At 35.5% G+C, this 19,213-nt stretch overlaps 1 protein-coding gene and 1 pseudogene across 1 annotated transcript in view; one reads left to right on the top strand and one right to left on the bottom strand.

Moving 5' to 3' along the window:
- The window catches only part of PIGK (phosphatidylinositol glycan anchor biosynthesis class K), a 113,748-nt gene that overhangs the window by 15,353 nt on the left and 79,182 nt on the right, over positions 1–19,213 (top strand). The gene's annotated exons all lie outside the window — the stretch shown is intronic.
- On the bottom strand, positions 7,562–8,235 carry LOC131404080 (protein tyrosine phosphatase type IVA 1-like; annotated as a pseudogene).

The following is a 19,213-nucleotide window of genomic DNA, read 5'->3' as shown; positions in this document are numbered from 1 at the left end:
TTTAAAAAATACATTTTCTTACTTCTGTTGCACATGCAGTTGTTTTTCGTATATTGTTCTAGCAACTTGCTGAACTCTTATTAATTTTAATAATTTGAATATAAATTCTCTTTTTTTGGTAGCCATAAAATCTACAAACAATGACAGTTTTCTTCCTTTCAGATCTCTGTACCATAAAAAAGTGGTTTTAATCTTCAAAACTTTTCATATTTGAAAATTTTGGGATAAAAATTGTCTTTAAAGACCTCAAAATTAGTAGTCCAGAGAAATCCGTTATATCACACATGAGAAAAATGTGTTCCTGAGAGGTAAAGTGATGTTTAAGGTCAACAATGGTGTGGTGGCAGACCTAATGCTAGAATCCTGGTATAGTGGTTATATTATGCTATGTTGCCCAATTCATCAGTATAAATAAGTGAAACAGTGAAGAAAAAGGATAAGTGAAAGCAAATAATTGAAAATAAAGTTAATATTGATATGCCTTATGAAGTTGGTGTTTGCATGATAACTTAATATACTTGATTTACTACTGTAAATGATAATCTAATAATCTTGCCCAAATTACAATAGCCTATCTTCAGAGCTTTCTCCTATTATGAGCTTTTTCATTGTCCATCTATCTCAATTTGAAGATAACGCAGAAAATTATTTTTATTTTCACGTTGGCACCTCCAATAAGTGAATCTATTGCATCTTATATCTAGTATTTACGTCAGAATGTGCAGTAACTTTGTTTCCTGAGTATTTGTGATGGCCTTGTTAAATAACCTTGTTAAATGATTGCTTTAAAATCAATTATAAACCAATTTAAAATTCAGGTGCTTCAAAGGACTGTGTAAATGTAAGGAAATCACAATTTAGGTGGGAGGCAGTTAGCATAGTGTTTAAGAGTACAAGCTGTTGGTCAAACTGTCTCTATTTGCAGATGACATGATATTATATATAGAAAACCATAACGACTATACCAGAAAACTGTTAGAACAAACGAATTCAGTAAAGTTGAAGGATATAAAATCAATATACAAAAATCTGTTGTGTTTCAATACACTAATAATGAGCTATCAGAAAAAGAAATTCAGAAAACCATCCCGTTTACACTTGCATCAAAAACAGTAAAATACCTAGGAATAAATTTAACCAAGGAGGTGAAAGACTTATACACTGAAAACTATAAGGCATTAATGAAATTGAAGAAGACACAAGTAAATGGAAAGATGTTCCGTGCTCATGGATTGGAAGAATTAATATTGTTAAAATGTCCATAGTACCCAAAGCAACCTACAGATTCAATTCAGTCCCTATCAAAATTTCTGTGGCATTTTTCACAGAAATAGAAAAAACAATTCTAAAATTTGTGTGAAACCACAAAAGACCCCAAATAGCCAAAGCAACCTTGAAAAAGAAGAACAAATCTGGAGGTGTCGCACTTCCTAATTTCAAACTATATTACGAAGCTATAGTAATCAAAGCAGTATGATATTCGCATAAAGACAGACACATAGCCCGATGGAACAGAATCAGGAGCCGAGAAGTAAACCCACGCATATATGGTCAATTAATTTACAACGAAGGAGCTAAGCATATACAATGAGGAAAGGACAGTCTCTTAAATAAATGGTGTTGGGAAAACTGGACAGCCACATGCAAAAGAATGAAACAGGACTACTAATGTACACCATACACAAAAATCATCTCAAAATGGATTAAAGACTTGAAAGTAAGACCTGAAACCATAAAACTCCTAGAAGAAAACATAGGCAGTACGCTCCTTGACATTGGTCTTGCTGATGATTTTTTGGATTTGACACCAAAAGCAAAGGCAACAAAAGCAAAAATCAACAAGTGGGACTACGTCAAACTAAAAAGCTTCTGTACAGCAAAGGAAACCAACAGCAAAATGAAAAGGCAACCTACTGAATGGGAGAAAATATGTGCAAATCATATATCTGGTAAGGGGTTAATATCCAAAATATATGAAGAACTCATATAACTCATAGTAAAAAAGCAAACAATCCAATTGAAAAATGAGCAAATTATCTAAATAAACATTTTCCAAAGAAGATATACATATGACTAAGAGGTACATGAAAAGATGCTCAACATCACTAATTATCAGGGAAATGCAAATGAAAACCACAATAGGGTATCATCTCCCACCTGTCGGAATGGCTGTTATCAAAAAGACAACAGGTGTTGGCGAGGATATGGAGAAAAGGGAATTCCTGTGTACTGTTGGTGGGAATGTAAATTAGTGCAGCCACTATGGAAAACAGTATGGAGGTTCCTCAAAAAACTAAAAAGAGAACTACCATATGATCCAGCAATTCCATTTCTGGGTATTTATCCTAAGGAAACAAAAACACTAACTCGAAAAGATGTCTACACCTCCATGTTCTTTGCAGTATTATTTACAATAACTAAGACGTGGAACAACGTAAGTGTTCATGGACAGATGAATGGATAAAGAAAATGTGGCGCATGTATATACAATGGAATATTATTCAGCCAAAAAAGAAGGAAATCCTGACATTTGTGACAACATGGATGGACCTTGAGGGCATTATGCTAAGAGAAATTAGTCGGACAGAGAAAGACAAATACTGTATAATCTTACATATTTGGAATCTAAAAAACCCCTGAACTTGTAGATACAGAGAACAGATTGGTGGTTGGCAGAGGTGAGGATTAACGGGTGTGAGAAATGAGTGAAGCTGATCAAAAGGTACAAACTTCCAGTTATAAGATTAATAAGTCCTGGGGATGTAATGCACAGCATGGTGACTCGGTTCTTGAGTTAGGCCAGACTACAAAGTCTAGTTTAGTTTCAGAAATGGGCAGGAATGATGACTTATGTTGCTTTTGCTTCAGATTGTTTCCAAACCAACAAAGAAGCAATGCAAAGGAAATATGAGATAAGGATATGAGTAAGTGGCTACTGCTCCCCTCTATTTCCCTAGTTTCTCACCGTGGTGATCCTGAGTTTGGCAGTTGGTGCAGCCTGCAGAAAGGGAGAAACCAGCCAGGTCAGAGGAATCCAGAACAGTCACTAGGGGAAGGGCCACGTTGTCACTCAGAATTTTACCTACCATCACATAAGGCAGCTCTTTGCTGTGCCTGAGGTTCGTACTTACATGTTTTACTTCCTTCTGTATCATTAGGTCTTCAGGAAACCTGGAAATGGCCTGAGAAAATCATTGCTGGTTTTTTTGATCTGGGACAAATTATTTAATCTTTCTCAGCCTTAGAGCCCTGTTGGTAAGGTGGGGAAACAGTACTTAGATGGGGTGAATCTTGTTGGTTCATCAATCTGGTTGGGAGTAATTCCCAGCTCCCTGTTCCCTTGCGTCACTCCACAATCTCTTGAATCAGTCTGTCATGTTTTCTGATTACTTTGATTGCATTGGCCTAGCATCATCTGACTTGACGTTAATTTAATGATCCTAAATACTAGTTTTATTATTACTGTGACAGTATTAATTACCATAAGAAAGGTCATAAAAAGGTGGAGGTTTGTAAGTTGAGTCATTGTGAGGCATGAGTTGCTTGTGTACAGACGAGATAGGAATAATATGCCTATTAGTAGGAAAAGGAGAAAGAAGCAGATGCTTGCAGAATAGCTGAGTCACATGAGTGGCAAAGCGCTGGAATCCATAATATTCTACAATTTTTTTGTGTTGATATATCTAAAACTACTTTTGAGTTCTAGTCTTTGTAAGGCATTATTCTTGAATTTCCATAAAATTGTGTGCCATTCTAATATTCATCCTCCCTGTTTGAACTCACTTTAGTGATTCTTTATAGTTAAGACAGCCTAACTAGAATAAATTAAGGTATGGGTAAAGGGTTAACAAAACCCTTTCCTTCTACAAAAGAATTTGACTTTTGTTCACCTTGTAACTCTGTTTCCTTGGATAGCTGATAAAGGTAGGCAACATTGCTTATGGTAAAAATGTTCTCTTATTGATTAGATAACTACAAATGGACCGGGATAAATAAATCATAAATACTTGAGGAGAAAGCCATACCTTGGGGTTTCCCTGAGTGTGTTGATTCTTGTAATTGGGCTGGTTCCTTTTAGGGACCCTGAAAACTATGTCTATGGAGTTATTGCATAAGGTATTGACTCCAGTGGGGCATGAGGCTTCTAAGCCAAAGTGGATATTCTGCCCGCCCATATAAGTCTCATTCCCTCATATCTGAATTGTCACCTGAAGGACCAAAGAGAATAGCTTGGGAGGATTACATACATATATACATACACTTATACCACAGTATCAGCTATAGCCTCTTAGACTTGAAAGAGAGAGTCCTGGACAGTTGTGTGTACCTCTCTGTAGCTTGTTATGAGGGTACTCCCATGGAAGGGCTTGCCTAATACTGCCTATATTTGTTTCCTATTGCTGTTGTAACAAATTGCCACAAATTTAGTGGCTTAAAATAATGCAGTTTAGTTCTGGAGATCAGAAGTCCACAATGGGTCATCAGGTCTGTGTTCCTTCTGGCGGCTCTAGGGAAAAATCAGTTTCCTTGCCTTTTCCAGCTTCTAGAGGCTGTCTGCTTTCCTTGACTCATGGCTCTACTCTCCATTTTGAAAGCCAGCAGCATAATATCTTCAATGACTCTTCTTTAGTTTTCACATCTCATTCTTCCTCTCTGCTTCTGCTGTCACATTACCTTCTCTGACTCTGACCCTTTGTACCCCTCTTATAAGGACCCTCGTGATTACATTGGGCCTACCCAGATAATCCAGGATAATCTCCCCATCTCAGGATCCTTAACTTAATCACATCTGCAAAGTCCCTTTTACCTTTAAAAGTAACATATTCACAGGGTCTGGGGATTAGAACATGGACATCTTTGGGGGCCAACATTAAGCCTACCACACTGTTTTAATGGCAAATATTATTTCCTATTCTAAATCCTTGTAACTGAATTTGATGCCAAATTTGGTCATTTTGTGAGTTTGAATGTTTACTGGTTCCTATCAAGAAGACACCTGGTGGGTGTGGCAGAGAAGAAGTATTTGGAATGCTGGAAAAGTGAGGCATCATGGAAACCAAGAGGAGTTTGACAAGGCAATAGCCAACAGTGTTAACTAGAGAAATGTCACATAGGAGGTGCACTCAGGTTCTTTTGAATCAGGTGAGTAGAATTATGATTACAGTAGTCTGAAGAGTTAATGGGAAGCAAAGAAATAGAAAAAGTGACTGGAGGATGTTGACTGAGAAAGAAAGAGAAGCGGAGCATAGACTACGGGGATTTAGAACCAAGACAGATTTTTTGATTTTGAAACAAGGAATTTATAAGTTGGGGGAAAATGTCAGAAGAAAGGAAAAGTAAAAATAGGAAGAGAGGGATTAAAATTAATTTGGGGGTTCTTAGGTCTCTGCATCGACTCTTCCATTTATGATACTAATTCTTTCTAAACTAGGTTGAAAAATATTGGAGAACCAATAAAAGGAGCCTGATGCATTTGAGGTCATATGACTTAGGATAGGTGCTGGCTTGGTCTGAGAAATAGGAAGGAAGAAAGACAGCTGGTGGGAGGTAGGGGTGGAATACACGCTAATTTAGTTTACTTCTCTTCCTTTCTTTCCTTCTTCCCTTTTCCAACCAACAAATCTGTATTGAGAGCCTATGGTGTTTAGAATACACTTGCCGATTTGTATAATGTCAACTGAAGTGGGGACACAGGAAAGAGAAAAGGCAGGGGAGTAAACTATAGCCTCCAAGAAAAAATGTAAGCGCTTGGGTGGTGGCAGTGTGAGTGACCTCAAAATAAGTCAGACTCAACTTGACATTTCACCACTGAAAGTGGTGATAATAATAAGTATTTCCAAGAAAGGCCTGAGGACTTCTAATGGAGAATTGATAGAAAGTGTTGTCATTCTCTGTCATCTTATATCTGACTCTTTCAGGGTTGTGAAAAGGATAAGTGAAATTAACATTTGTGAACATAATTTGATTTCTTTGGAGAAAAGATATTTCACAGAGTTTAATATTAATGATTTCCAAGAATTTGACCTGAGCATGAGTAGGACATACTCATTTCAGTAAAAGGTACCCTGACGTTAAATCCTTATGCCCACCCATTGTTATGTTTAAGAGTATATCCATCTCCAAGGCTTCAAATCGTGAAATTCAGATATTTTAGAAAGTGAAATCCATATTAGTCAGAACTTAATTTACCTAAACTGTCAGTTTTTCTCCACCTTACTTGAACCAAAGGACAATCAAATAAGATCTTATTAGGGAGCTTGTTCTATAAATATATTTTAGGTTTATTCTGGGCAAGTAAAATCTATTTCTTGGACTTCATCTAATTCGATCTATATTGTTATATTTAATAAAAATAGATATTCAAATGTTAGCTTTGATGTACTGATAAGGATTGTTGTATAGTAGATTATACTTATTCAAGAAAGTAGTCTAGGTATTGTCTTTTTTCTTTGCATTTATCTATTTAGATGTTTATCTCTTGCACTAGGTTTTTACAAGCTGATGAACACTGACAAATTATTTCTCCCACAGAACTATAACCACACATTATAAGACAGTATAAATATATGGTTGAACTAACATTAATACGCATCACCATATGATCAATTACATAATAAAATTATCAAGTATCCAAATACTGAGTTACACAACTCAAAAGGCATATAAAAATTAGATGTCTGCTCAGTTCTCTAGCAAAAACCCACTTCTTTTTTTGCAAGGGAGGTTGGGAAGAGAAGTTAAAAAAGCACACTTCAAACAAAAATAATAGCTGGTAAACAACTTCCAGTAGGTATGGAAAAGTAACAAAATTTCAAAAATTTTATGATTAAGAATTGTTTTAGCTACAATAACAAAGCCTCTCTACCTTTAAAAAATATCTACTAAATTAAAGAGCGTATTCTACATATTCTTCACAAGACAAAAGTCAATATCTTACTAGAAATATTTAATAACCTCCTCCCATTCCTTTTCAGGTCCTCCCTGTTAAGTTGTACCCAAAAGTGCAAACATTAACTTAACTGTAAAGCTTTTTTGCTTAGAGACATTAAATATTAAAGATGTGCTTCTGTACAGTGTAGATTTTCAAAATGGAGGTTTTCTGTCACAGCACAAAATGAAATTTATAGAAAAATATTAAATGGTGCCTGTACGACTTGGTAAAAAGTCTAACAAAAATACTGGTATGAATGTGGGAAATGTAAACGTAAAGTGAGCAAGCAAGTAACCATATTGGCCCAGCTTTCAATGTTTGAAATGACTGAAGGAATAACCCACATAAGTTCTAGTGTTCATAGTTCCTAGGGGTTTAATTCTATGTGATACTAACATACGAAAGTGTTATACTGGATATTTCGTTACCTAATCTGTCTAAATTTCTTATGTCTTGGTAAGATTCTGGCATGGGAGTCGATTTAAAGAAGACTTATAACTCAGTACTGCAGGATTTCAGGAAAGGTCAGCTGGTACCAACGATAAGCAAATTTTAAGTGCTAAACAGCAAGAATCTTTTGCTAAGTGTCCAAATAGGTTGATTTTAACCCAAACATAGAGATTCTGTCAGGCATGTAATCTGGTAAAACTGCTTTTCAATATTCCTATAAAATATTAGACTTATTCACCAAGCCAACTTCTTGGCTAATATGTACAAGAAATTAGGTCCTATCTGAACTTTTAAAGAAATTCTTTTCCAAGACAGTAGCATCAGGCACCCTAGTTCTATTGACCATTGAAGTCTTTGCGGCACAGACACATTTTAGAGTGATAGTTCTTTAAATACAAAAGTTGCTTGATGGTAAAACTCCATGCTGCTTTTGTCTTATGATCTGTACTTCGTCTTCATGTTTCATTCCACCTTCTATTAATGTGAGGGCAACAAGCACGGGAGCTCTCCCGAGGCCTGCAATACAATGAGCAGCAGTACAACCAGGTTCTTCACAAAACTTGATTTTTACAAGACTTAATCAGTGGTCGACAATCTGGTTAGATGGTAGTGCACCTTCATCTAAAGGCCTGTCAAGAGCATGGATGCCTTCTGTTTCCCTAAGAGCAATGTCACACATTGCTTCACATACTCTTGCTGTTGTGGTAACTCCTTACTTCTTAAGTTTGTCAATAACTTTGTTTAAGGTCTCATAGATTGGATTATGTATAATAAGAAATATGTTCTTGTATGTGACTTCCATGGGAGTTGAGCAGTTCATTCAAGCTATGTTAATATAGTTAAAAAAATACTAATTAGGGTTATGAAAAAATTTAGAAAAATTGACTACAGAAATGATGTAAAGAAACTTCACTCAACATACTCCACTTGAAATTCTCAGTGCTTCGGATATAAACTTGGGAAGAACAGGAAATGAAATGAACCTCCTAACAAGAAGCAGCAAATGTTCAATCCAGTAATATTGAGCGACAGAAAGGAAGTGCACTGAGGCTTACCCCATCTAGGTCAGAACTGGAAAATGCTCTGTGGATTTCAGTTCAACACTTCTGTGTCCAGATGAACTGCTTTGATATGGCTTCTTGGTGGAGTAGTAATGAATTTCTACAGTTCTCTTGTCCGCATAAAGGTCATGCTGTGCTTGGCAGTAATCTTCACTGTCCTTCAGAAACTCCATAAATGTGTGATGACAGAAAGGAATATGTTTACTCATTTGAGATTGTGGCTTAATCATGCAGTGGGTCCCAGGGTGGCAGCGACTTCAGCAGCAGTGCTGTGGCTGCAGGGCAGGGGCCGTGGTGGCCGTCGCAGGGTGCAGGCAGTGCAGGTGCTGGCAGGGCACCAGGCCAGTTTTGGGTTTTGAAAAAGAGTTGAAATCAGAACATTCCATTCCCCAAGCATTCTGAGTCAGGTTTTATTGTAATTAAAAAAAGAGTTTGAGAAGATTTTTCCATTTTTTTAAAGGTGAAAACAGATTTAAAGCTCTAAAATTAAATGATTTATTTATTAAAATTTTAAAAATATTTGTAATGAAGTTTAAAGCATAAATTTCATTGAACCATGGAAAATGGAAATACTAAGAGGAGGTTATGATGAGGAAAAGTGATGTTCCTTTAATATTTGTTGATGTGAGTATGGAAGTTATTAAAGGTTTCCTTTGGCTCGGCTCACTACTTGGCACTGGAGTCAAAGGCAGTGTATTCCATTGTGCCAAAGAATGTAGTAGTGGATGGAAGGTGTGTGGGCTTTCAAATCAAATCAAATCCCAGCTCTTCTGCTTATCAGCCATGCAACTTTGGACAAGTGATCTGACCTCACTGAATTTCCTTATCTTTGGAATGGAGACAATAGTCTTCACAGGATTGTTGTGATTTAGTGAGAATTAAGTATCTGAAAAGACTGCAACACAATATCTGTCACATAGTAAACTCAACAGATATGTGTTTCCACCTTCCTGTACCTCACCACGTTACCTCTAGCATATTGTGGCTACGTTTTAAATACTAGTAATCATCACTTCTGTGTTAGAACTGGAAGTTTTGAAAGTTCCTTACTCAGAACTCTACCTTCCCTTTTATTTTTAATTTGCTTGTCTACTAACATTCTGTGTTCAAATATGTTTTTGGAAGTTCTACCATATTGTTTAACATGTCTCTTCTGAATTTGAACCGGTTTTCTCTTTTACTCTCTAGAAATGAAATACAGTGGTTAATTCTGTAATCTTAGCTTGTTTCCATTTTTCCATAACTTCTAATATTATTTTTCCATAATCTAATTGATAATTTGGATAAAATATTATGGTAAGTGCCTATACAATTTCATATGCAAAGGTTAAATGAAATTCATGTCAATGAAGACTGTTATATTGCTTTTTAAAAAATAAATTGTTGAATTACATTTAATTGAGATTTATTATTATCTTCCAGTTAATCTTTCATTTTGTTTGTGATAATCTCCATTTTATATTTTTCCCCTTTAATTTTTGTCCTAATTGACTTTTATGATCAAATTGAAGAGCAGAAGTGGTGGCAAAATACTCTTCACCACCAGTATTGTGTCTCTATATTTTATCCTTTGCCGAATAGATTTTTAAAAAAATGAGGAAGTGATATCTCAGAAGAAGCCTAGCCATCCAAGTCCTCTTAGTGAAAAGAATATCTAAACTATCTTGCTTAATGCCCAGAGAAAATTAAGGAGACCTTTTGATTTTCTTGCCATTTGAGAATAGAAATGTCCTAGAGAAGGCATATTAATGATGTCAACATATATTTTTCAGGCCAGATGTGCAATTCAGGCCTTATCAAGTCCTGGGAAACTGCTTACAGCATTCTAAAGAGGTTACATATAGACTCTTAAAATCTTTTACTGATGCTAACTAAGCAAGATTCCAAGATACTTGTCATAAAAGTAGTTGAGTTGGGGAGACTGACTATATCAGTACGTATCATTATTGGAAAAATAACAAAAACCAATAGCCTTAGGTGTAGGCTACCGGTGTGGGTGCACCTGGTTGAGAGTGAAAATGGCAGGCTTGGTGGCTAAAAAGCCCTGGTGAGAGAAGGGCCAGCAGCAGGTTGTAGTCCCCATGCATTTCTGTAGAAAAGAGTCGAGGGCATAGGGGCATTGATTGGAGACTGTCTAGAACATTAGCCTGTGTATCTCTTTGAAGTTCTGTTCTCTGATTTTTGCATTTAAGTGGGCACTTCAATTTTTCAGTTATACCTTACTACATTTAAAGGAGAAATTATATGCTCTACTGCTATTCTTCAATTTGAGAGTTTGCTAAGGTCTCTGGATGTTTCCATTTAGAATATCAAGGGCCTATTTTATGTCAGTTATGTGCCATAAATATTGAACAGCAGTAATGAGTTCATGTATTTAACTTAATCCTCTGAGTTGATTAAATTATCAGTATAAGACAAAACACATCATTAAATCCTTTCAAATGTCCTCACATAGTTTCAGGGTAAAGCAGAGTTGTAAAAAGCAAATGCTCAGGGGCCGGCCTGGTGGTGTAATAGTTAAGTTCTCATGCTCCCCTTCTGGCAGCCCGGGGTTCGCAGGTTTGGATCCATATTCGGACCTATGCAATGCTCATCAAGCCATGCTGTGGCAGGCGTCCCACGTAAAGTAGAGGAAGATGGGCAGTGATGTTAGCCCAGGGCTAATCTTCCTCACACACACACAAAAAAGCAAATGTTCGTGTCAAACAAACTAGGTTTGAATCCAAACTCCACTATTTACTAACTATGTGACCTGGGACATGTTACTTAACTTCGGTATGCCTCAGTTTTATAACCTGTAAAATAAGGATGATAATAATATATCTTGGATATAATATATGAGACAATGCTTGGAATGTGCTTATTTTATTAATATGGTGCTTGAAATATACCAATTGCTCAATAAATGTTAGTTATTATCTTATTATACTAAACTACATGTGGCTTTAAATATATGAGCCTATAGCTAGCTAGCTGTCCCCTCATGTAACATATCTGCTGCTGATGACTTCCTGTCTCTGCAGTGAAGTTTTTTGAGTTTTTATTTCTAGTAATATAAGTACAAAATACCTGGCATCATATAGTATAGTAATGCCAATTGTTTGACATTTGGCAAATTAAAAGTAATTCAGAAAATCTTGATGGTCTAGCACCTGTGGCTCACAGATTTGTTATGATTAGTTTCATAGTGCATCAGTGGCAAGATTTATTAACTTGGAGATTCCTCAAGACATGGAAGACAAGGAGGAAGAAAAGCCTGACATCAAGCTAATGATTACATAACAACATTTGTTGAATTTGCTTGGTCCAACAGTCATTCCATTGCTGCAGAAGCAATAATCTATAGAGTACGTGGAATAATTTGTCAGGAAAAAAAAAGCAACATCTATGAGCAGAAAACAGAGATTTAAGAGGGCATCAAAGATCCCTGTGATTCTTGAAATCTCCTGCTGCTTTAATTTCAGCTACTATTCTAGATTGGGACGGTGATATTGAAGATAAGCCTGGTGATCCTAGCTCTGGCAGCTAAGGATGCTCTAAGGTAGTACTATCTGATTACTAGCATGGCTATAGAATGTATAGCAATTTTCAATGAAGGGTTTAAAAATGTTTTGACCAACACAGTAATTTATTTAAATTTCATTCAGTGAAAAAGTTTTATTAAGGTCATACCAGTCCATCATAAATGAAAATTCATGCTTTTTGAAATTTCACACTCTAATGGTCTAGGATGGTGAAAGATTATTCATCTATTTAAAATGTATTTTTTTTTTACCCATTGGGTACTGGTTCCTTATTGGGCCAAGGAAGAATTTCAGGGAGTGGGTAAAGAATGGCCTAGCAGCCCTGATGCAGGGCTTACCTGTTCCTTCAGTGTTTGGCAAACATAATAATGGGAAAGTATTTTTTTAGACCATTTTCCCCCCACATATGTTTCTCAAATTGGGTTTCATGCCTTCTTTTTTTGAGAAGTTTTAAAATTTCATTTTCATACTAATGATCTTTAAAATCTATATAAGCATGATCAGGGTATTCTATTTAGATCAGATAGCAAAGAGTGGTAAGGGAAGAAAATATTAGTTTCTTTATGTTTGTTTTTTAATTTAAAAAGGAAAGAAGTTATGCTTCACTAATATTTATTATATATATTTAAAGTAGCAAATACATATGACTTACAAATTAGTCGATATATATGGGTGTGTCTTCACATTTTGTTTTAAGTAATAGGAGTGCATGATTTAACAAATGTGCAAACTACTTATATAAATAACCACTGTATAACTGAACTTTCTCTACAGTTTCAGTCCTCACTTTTTCTTTTCGTTTGGTGTTGAGAGAAGGCCATATTACCTACCATACGCTTCGTTGTATGATGCAGGTTTTGCAGGGGCTTGACTAAAGTGTGAGAGTTGAGTCATCACACATGGTAGTATAGGATTGCCAGACTGTAAGTATCATATTCTTGTATCGATTGGATATATTTGAGGGATTTTGTCTTAAGTTTAATAAGATACAGAGCAACTTGCTATCGTTATTTATAAGAATATAGTAGTATGTCTTCAGTGTAGATTTTTTTGGTCCTGATTCTAGCAGTGATTGGTTTGATACTCACTCAGTGAAGACTTAAATAACTACTGTGATGCTCACCTGATATTCAAGTGAGAAAGACACTTTATGGAGTTGACAAGTTAGATCTCGAAGTAACTGGTGTTCAAAGGATGTTTACTGACAAAGGTTTAGCTAAATAGAAGATCTGATTATCCTGAACAGTAAACAGAGCCTGGAAGTTATGTCTTGCATTTTGTACAACATGCTTTTGTGAACAGACATTTTCTGTATCATCAAATTATAATGTAGTGTGGATGTCAAAATATAGGAAAAAAATGAAGTATGGAACCAGGCCTGAAGTTAATCTCTTTCTCCTGTTAAATACAACAGACATCATTTGGTTTTAGCAAAATAACATCATCCTTCAAACGGAATTAATGTTTTTAGAGTATTATTGGTTTGGTAGTTGTATTGGAATTTAATTTATAATTTTGTCTTTCTTTTATAGTTTTATAAGAACTATAAGCCTAAGGAGTTTACTTTCATGTGTATATTTAAGTATCATTATACAAATAATTTAATACTTAGACCAAGTGATAATTTTTTTTCTCTATAAGAGAGTTCTGAACATTTCTTAAGTTTCATAAACAGTGAATTAGAATATGTAGTTGGACTTCTAAATCTTTGAAACCTAGTCTGTTTCCTGACGTATTTTTTGTTTATTATCCACAAATAAAATGATGTTTTTATGATATATTGATTATGTTAACCAAGGGTTTTAGTACTTATATTGAGGCTAAAAATTATCTGTAGGAAAAATGTTGATTGAATTTAAAATTTTAAGCTGAAATTACTACTTATTTATGATATTGAAATTGTATAGATATTAAATAATCATTTAATTTCATAGAGTGAAATTCACCTTAAACCAGAAACATGGCCTAAAGGAATATTCTTATTTTTATGTTGAGATTTGGGAGTCAGTTTAGTCTTGTTTAACAGTGGCTTATAACAAAAAAAAGATAAGATCAATAATAACTTAATGTAAGTTAATCATCTTAAGTTATTAAAAAGAAGATCTATTTTCCATTTTAAGAGAAATAACTTTCATCGTTCTGTGAGTATGAATCAGTAACAGCTGAAGATCTGATCTTTGAATGTGGTAGTGTTGGAACCCTTTCAAAATAGAAATGTAGCCAATTTTCAAGAAAAATCACAATGTTTCAGTTTTGAACTTTAATGTATTTGGAACATATGCAGCAGAACATTTTCTTCTTGCTGTCTCCTGCCAAACTCATTATGCCACGTTAATTTTTCCCTTATGATTGGGAAGCTCCAGTATATGGTAGAATAAAGAATTGCCTGATTTATGTTTACCAGTTTTAATGGTAAGATCAAGATGAGAAATATTTAAGAGAGATTTTGTAACTTTCTCTCGAAGAAAATATATGCAAAATTGAAAATGTTTCATTCACTCAATGAACATTTATTGAATATCTACTATATGCCTGACTCTAATACTAAGCCTGAATGATTCAGAGGTGAACAGGAAAATAAAGCTCCTGCCCTCAGAGAGCTTATATTCTAATGAGGGTGATGGTGGGAGATGACAGGGATTTCAGATTCATAAACGCCCTATAGAAAATAAAGCATGTAATGAGAATAGAGTACTTTAGCTGAGATTGGAATGATACAAAGATTTGGGAGGAGAGAAGCCTAAATTTGGTCAGTAGCCCCTGAGGTGGGAAAGGCTTGGCATATCCTGGAACAGGAAGAAGGCCCATATTGAAGGAGCATAGTAAACGTGGGTGGTAGGAACTGAAGTTAGAGAGCTAGACAGAGACCACATTAATTGAACCTTTTAGACCATGTAAGGAGTTTGAATTTTCTCTGATTATAATGGGGAGTCCTTGGTGGGTTTTAAGGGCGAAAGTTTAATGATTCAACTTATTTAAGGAAGATCACTCTGGTAGCTATACGGAGAATGAACTGTGAGAGGGTGAGAGTGGAAGCAGGGAGCCAGGTAGGCAGTTATTCCAGCATCTAGTCAAGAGATGATGGGAGATGGAGTGGAGCCAGTGAAGAGTGGTGGATTGGAGATGTGTTCTCTGGTACACTGATTGCACTTGCTGATGGATTGCATGTTTTCATACTTAAGCATTTGGGGTTCCGAAAGTTACATTCTTTGGAATATCATAGTTTAACATGGAATCTGTAAGTCTTGAGAATATCAAATATTAAATTTTTAAAAAATGTTCTGGGAGGACAGTGTAGTTCCTTCAACTTCCCTTTGCTATGTGGCATAAAATATGTTCTGTTGGGAAAAAAATTTATGTTAGTAACTTCAATTTCTGCAGATAGGTTCATGCCAGATTGCTCTAATTTTTCTACTTTAAAACTTATACTACATAAGGATATTAAAAAAATTATTAAGAAAGCTCTTTTAACTATGTACTCAATAATAATTTTGAGTTATTTTTAATGAAGAAAAGAATGAACATAACTGTCACATGATATAAATAAAATATATGTGTTTTTAACTTTTTGGTTTTTTTTTTTTTTTTTTTTTTTTTTTTAAATAGTGAATATGGTTAATTTATCTGCCTTCCTTCCTACCTTTTTTTTTTTTTTTTTTTTTGATTTTTATTGATATTTTAATGGTTTCTAACATTGTGAAATTTTGGGTTGTACATTTTTGTTTGTCCATCACCCCATATATGACTCCCTTCACCCCTTGTGCCCACCCCCCACCCCCACTTCCCGGGTAACCACAGTCCAGTTTTCTCTGTCCATGTGTTGGTTTATATTCCACATATGAGTGAGATCATACAGTGTTTGTCTTTCTCTTTCTGGCTTATTTCACTTAACATAATACGCTCCAGGCCCATCCATATTGTTGCAAATGGGACGATTTTGTCTTTTTTTATGGCTGAGTAGTATTCCATTGTATATATATACCACATTTTCTTAATCCAATCGTCAGTCGAGGGACACTTAGGTTGCTTCCACTTCTTGGCTATGGTGAATAATGCTGCAATGAACATAGGGGTGCATAAGCCTCTTTGGATTGTTGATTTCAGGTGCGTTGGATAGATTCCCAGTAGTGGGATGGCTGGATCATAGGGCATCTCTATTTTTAATTCTTTGAGGAATCTCCATACCGTTTTCCATAGAGGCTGCACCAATTTGCATTCCCACCAGCTGTGTATGAGGGTTCCTGTTTCTCCACATCCTCTCCAACATTTGTTGTTTTTTGTCTTGGTGATTATAGCCATTCTAACGGGCGTGAGGTGGTATCTTAGTGTTGTTTTGATTTGCATTTCCCTGATGATTAGTGATGTTGAGCATCTTTTCATGTGCCTATTGGCCATCTGTATATCTTCCTTGGAGAAGTGTCTGTTCATTTCCTCTGCCCATTTTTTGATCGGGTTGTTTGTTTTTTTGTTGTTCAATTGTGTGAGTTCTTTATATATTATGGAGATCAACCCCTTGTCAGATGTATGTTTTGCAAATATTCTCTCCCAGCTGGTTGGTTGTTTGTTCATCTTGATTCTGATTTCATTTGTCTTATAAAAGCTCTTTAGTCTGATAAAGTCCCACTTGTTTATTTTTTCTTTAGTTTCCCTAGTCTGGGTAGGCATGTCATCCGAAAAGATTCCTTTAAACCCAATGTCAAATAGTGTGTTGCCTATATTTTCTTCTATGAGTTTTATAGTTTCAGGTCTCACCTTCAGGTCTTTGATCCATTTTGAGTTAATTTTTGTGAATGGCGATAGCACATGGTCCACTTTCATTCTTTTGCATGTGGATGTCCAGTTTTCCCAACACCATTTATTGAAGAGACTTTCCTTTCTCCATTGCATGTCCTTAGCACCTTTGTCGAAAATTAGCTGTCCGTATATGTGTGGTTTTATTTCTGGGCTTTCAATTCTGTTCCATTGATCTGTGTGTCTGTTTTTGTACCAGTACCATGCTGTTTTGATTACTATTGCTTTGTAGTATGTTTTGAAGTCAGGAATTGTGATGCCTCCTGCTTTGTTCTTTTTCTTTAGGATTTCTTTAGCTATTCGGGGTCTTTTGTTGCCCCATATAAATTTTAGTATTCTTTTTTCTATTTCTGTGAAGAATGTCATTGGGATTCTGATTGGGATTGCATTGAATCTGTAGATTGCTTTAGGTAATATAGACATTTTAACTATGTTTATTCTTCCAATCCACGTGCATGGGATATCTTTCCATTTCTTTATGTCATCGTAGATTTCCCTCAATAATGTCTTGTAGTTCTCATTGTATAGGTCCTTCACCTCCTTGGTAAGATTTATTCCTAGGTATTTAATTCTTTTTGATGCAATTGTAAATGGTATTATCTTTTTGAGCTCTCTTTCTGTTAGTTCATTATTAGCATATAGAAATGCAACTGATTTTTGTAGATTGATTTTGTACCCTGCAACTTTGCTGTAGTTGTTGATTGTTTCTAACAGTTTTCCAACAGATTCTTTAGGGTTTTCTATATATACAATCATGTCATCTGCAAATAGTGAGAGTTTCACTTCTTCGTTACCTATTTGGATTCCTTTTATTCCTTTTTCTTGCCTAATTGCTCTGGCCAAAACCTCCAGTACTATGTTGAACAGGAGTGGTGAGAGTGGGCAGCCCTGCCTCGTTCCTGTTCTCAGAGGAATGGCTTTCAGTCTTTCCCCGTTGAGTATGATGTTAGCTGTGGGTTTGTCATATATGGCCTTTATTATGTTGAGGTACTTTCCTTCTATTCCCATTTTATTGAGAGTTTTTATCATAAATGGATGTTGTATCTTGTCAAATGCCTTCTCTGCGTCTATTGAGATGATCATGTGGTTTTTATTCTTTGTTTTGTTGATGTGATGTATCACGTTGATTGATTTGCGGATGTTGAACCATCCCTGCGTCTCTGGTATAAATCCCACTTGATCATGGTGTATGATCTTTTTAATATATTGTTGTATTCGGTTTGCCAATATTTTGTTGAGGATTTTTGCATCAATGTTCATCAGCGATATTGGCCTGTAATTTTCTTTCTTTGTATTGTCTTTGTCTGGTTTCGGTATCAGGGTGATGTTGGCCTCATAGAATGATTCAGGAAGTGTTCCATCTTCCTCTATTTTTTGGAATAGTTTGAGGAGGATGGGTATTAAATCTTCTTTGAATGTTTGGTAAAATTCACTGGAGAAGCCATCTGGTCCTGGACTTTTATTTTTTGGGAGGTTTTTGATTACTATTTCAATCTCTTTACTTGTGATTGGTCTATTCAGATTCTCCATTTCTTCTTGGTTCAATTTTGGGAGGTTGTATAAGTCTAAGAATTTATCCATTTCTTCTAGATTGTCCAATTTGTTGGCATATAATTTCTCATAGTATTCTCTTATAATCCTCTGTATTTCCATGGTATCCGTTGTAATTTCTCCTCTTTCATTTCTAATTTTATTTACTTGAGCCTTTTCTCTTTTTTTCTTAGTTAGCCTGGCTAAGGGTTTGTCTATTTTGTTTATCTTCTCGAAGAACCAACTCTTTGTTTCATTAATCCTTTCTACTGTTTTTTTGGTCTCAATATCATTTATTTCTGCTCTGATTTTTATTATTTCTCTCCTTCTGCTGGCTTTGGGCTTTGTTTGTTCTTCTTTTTCTAGTTCTGTTAGGTGTAATTTAAGGTTGCCTATTAGGGCTTTTTCTTGTTTGTTAAGGTGGGCTTGTATCGCTATGAGTTTCCCTCTCAGGACCGCTTTTGCTGCGTCCCATATGGTTTGATATGGCATGTTATCATTTTCGTTTGTTTCCAGATAGTTTTTGATTTCTCCTTTAATTTCATCAATGATCCATTGGTTGTTCAGTAGCATGTTGTTTAATCTCCACATTTTTGTCACTTTCCCAGTTTTTTTTTCCTGGTTCATTTCCAGTTTCATAGCCTTATGGTCTGAAAAGATGCTTGTTATGATTTCAATCTTCTTAAATTTATTGAGGCTTGCTTTGTTTCCCAACATATGGTCTATCCTAGAGAATGTTCCATGCGCGCTTGAGAAGAATGTGTAGTCAGCTGTTTTTGGGTGGAGTGCTCTGTATATGTCTACTAGGTCCATCTCGTCCAGTTTTTCATTTAAGTCTAATATTTCTTTATTAACTTTTTGTCTGGATGAGCTATCCATTGCTGTAAGTGGGGTGTTAAGATCCTCTACTATTATTGTGTTGTTGT

The sequence above is a fragment of the Diceros bicornis genome, chromosome 4, assembly GCF_020826845.1.
Source record: "Diceros bicornis minor isolate mBicDic1 chromosome 4, mDicBic1.mat.cur, whole genome shotgun sequence".
NCBI classification, from domain to species: domain Eukaryota; kingdom Metazoa; phylum Chordata; class Mammalia; order Perissodactyla; family Rhinocerotidae; genus Diceros; species Diceros bicornis.
The sequence above is the reverse complement of the archived record's forward strand: the minus strand, read 5'-3'. Positions and strand labels throughout refer to the sequence as shown.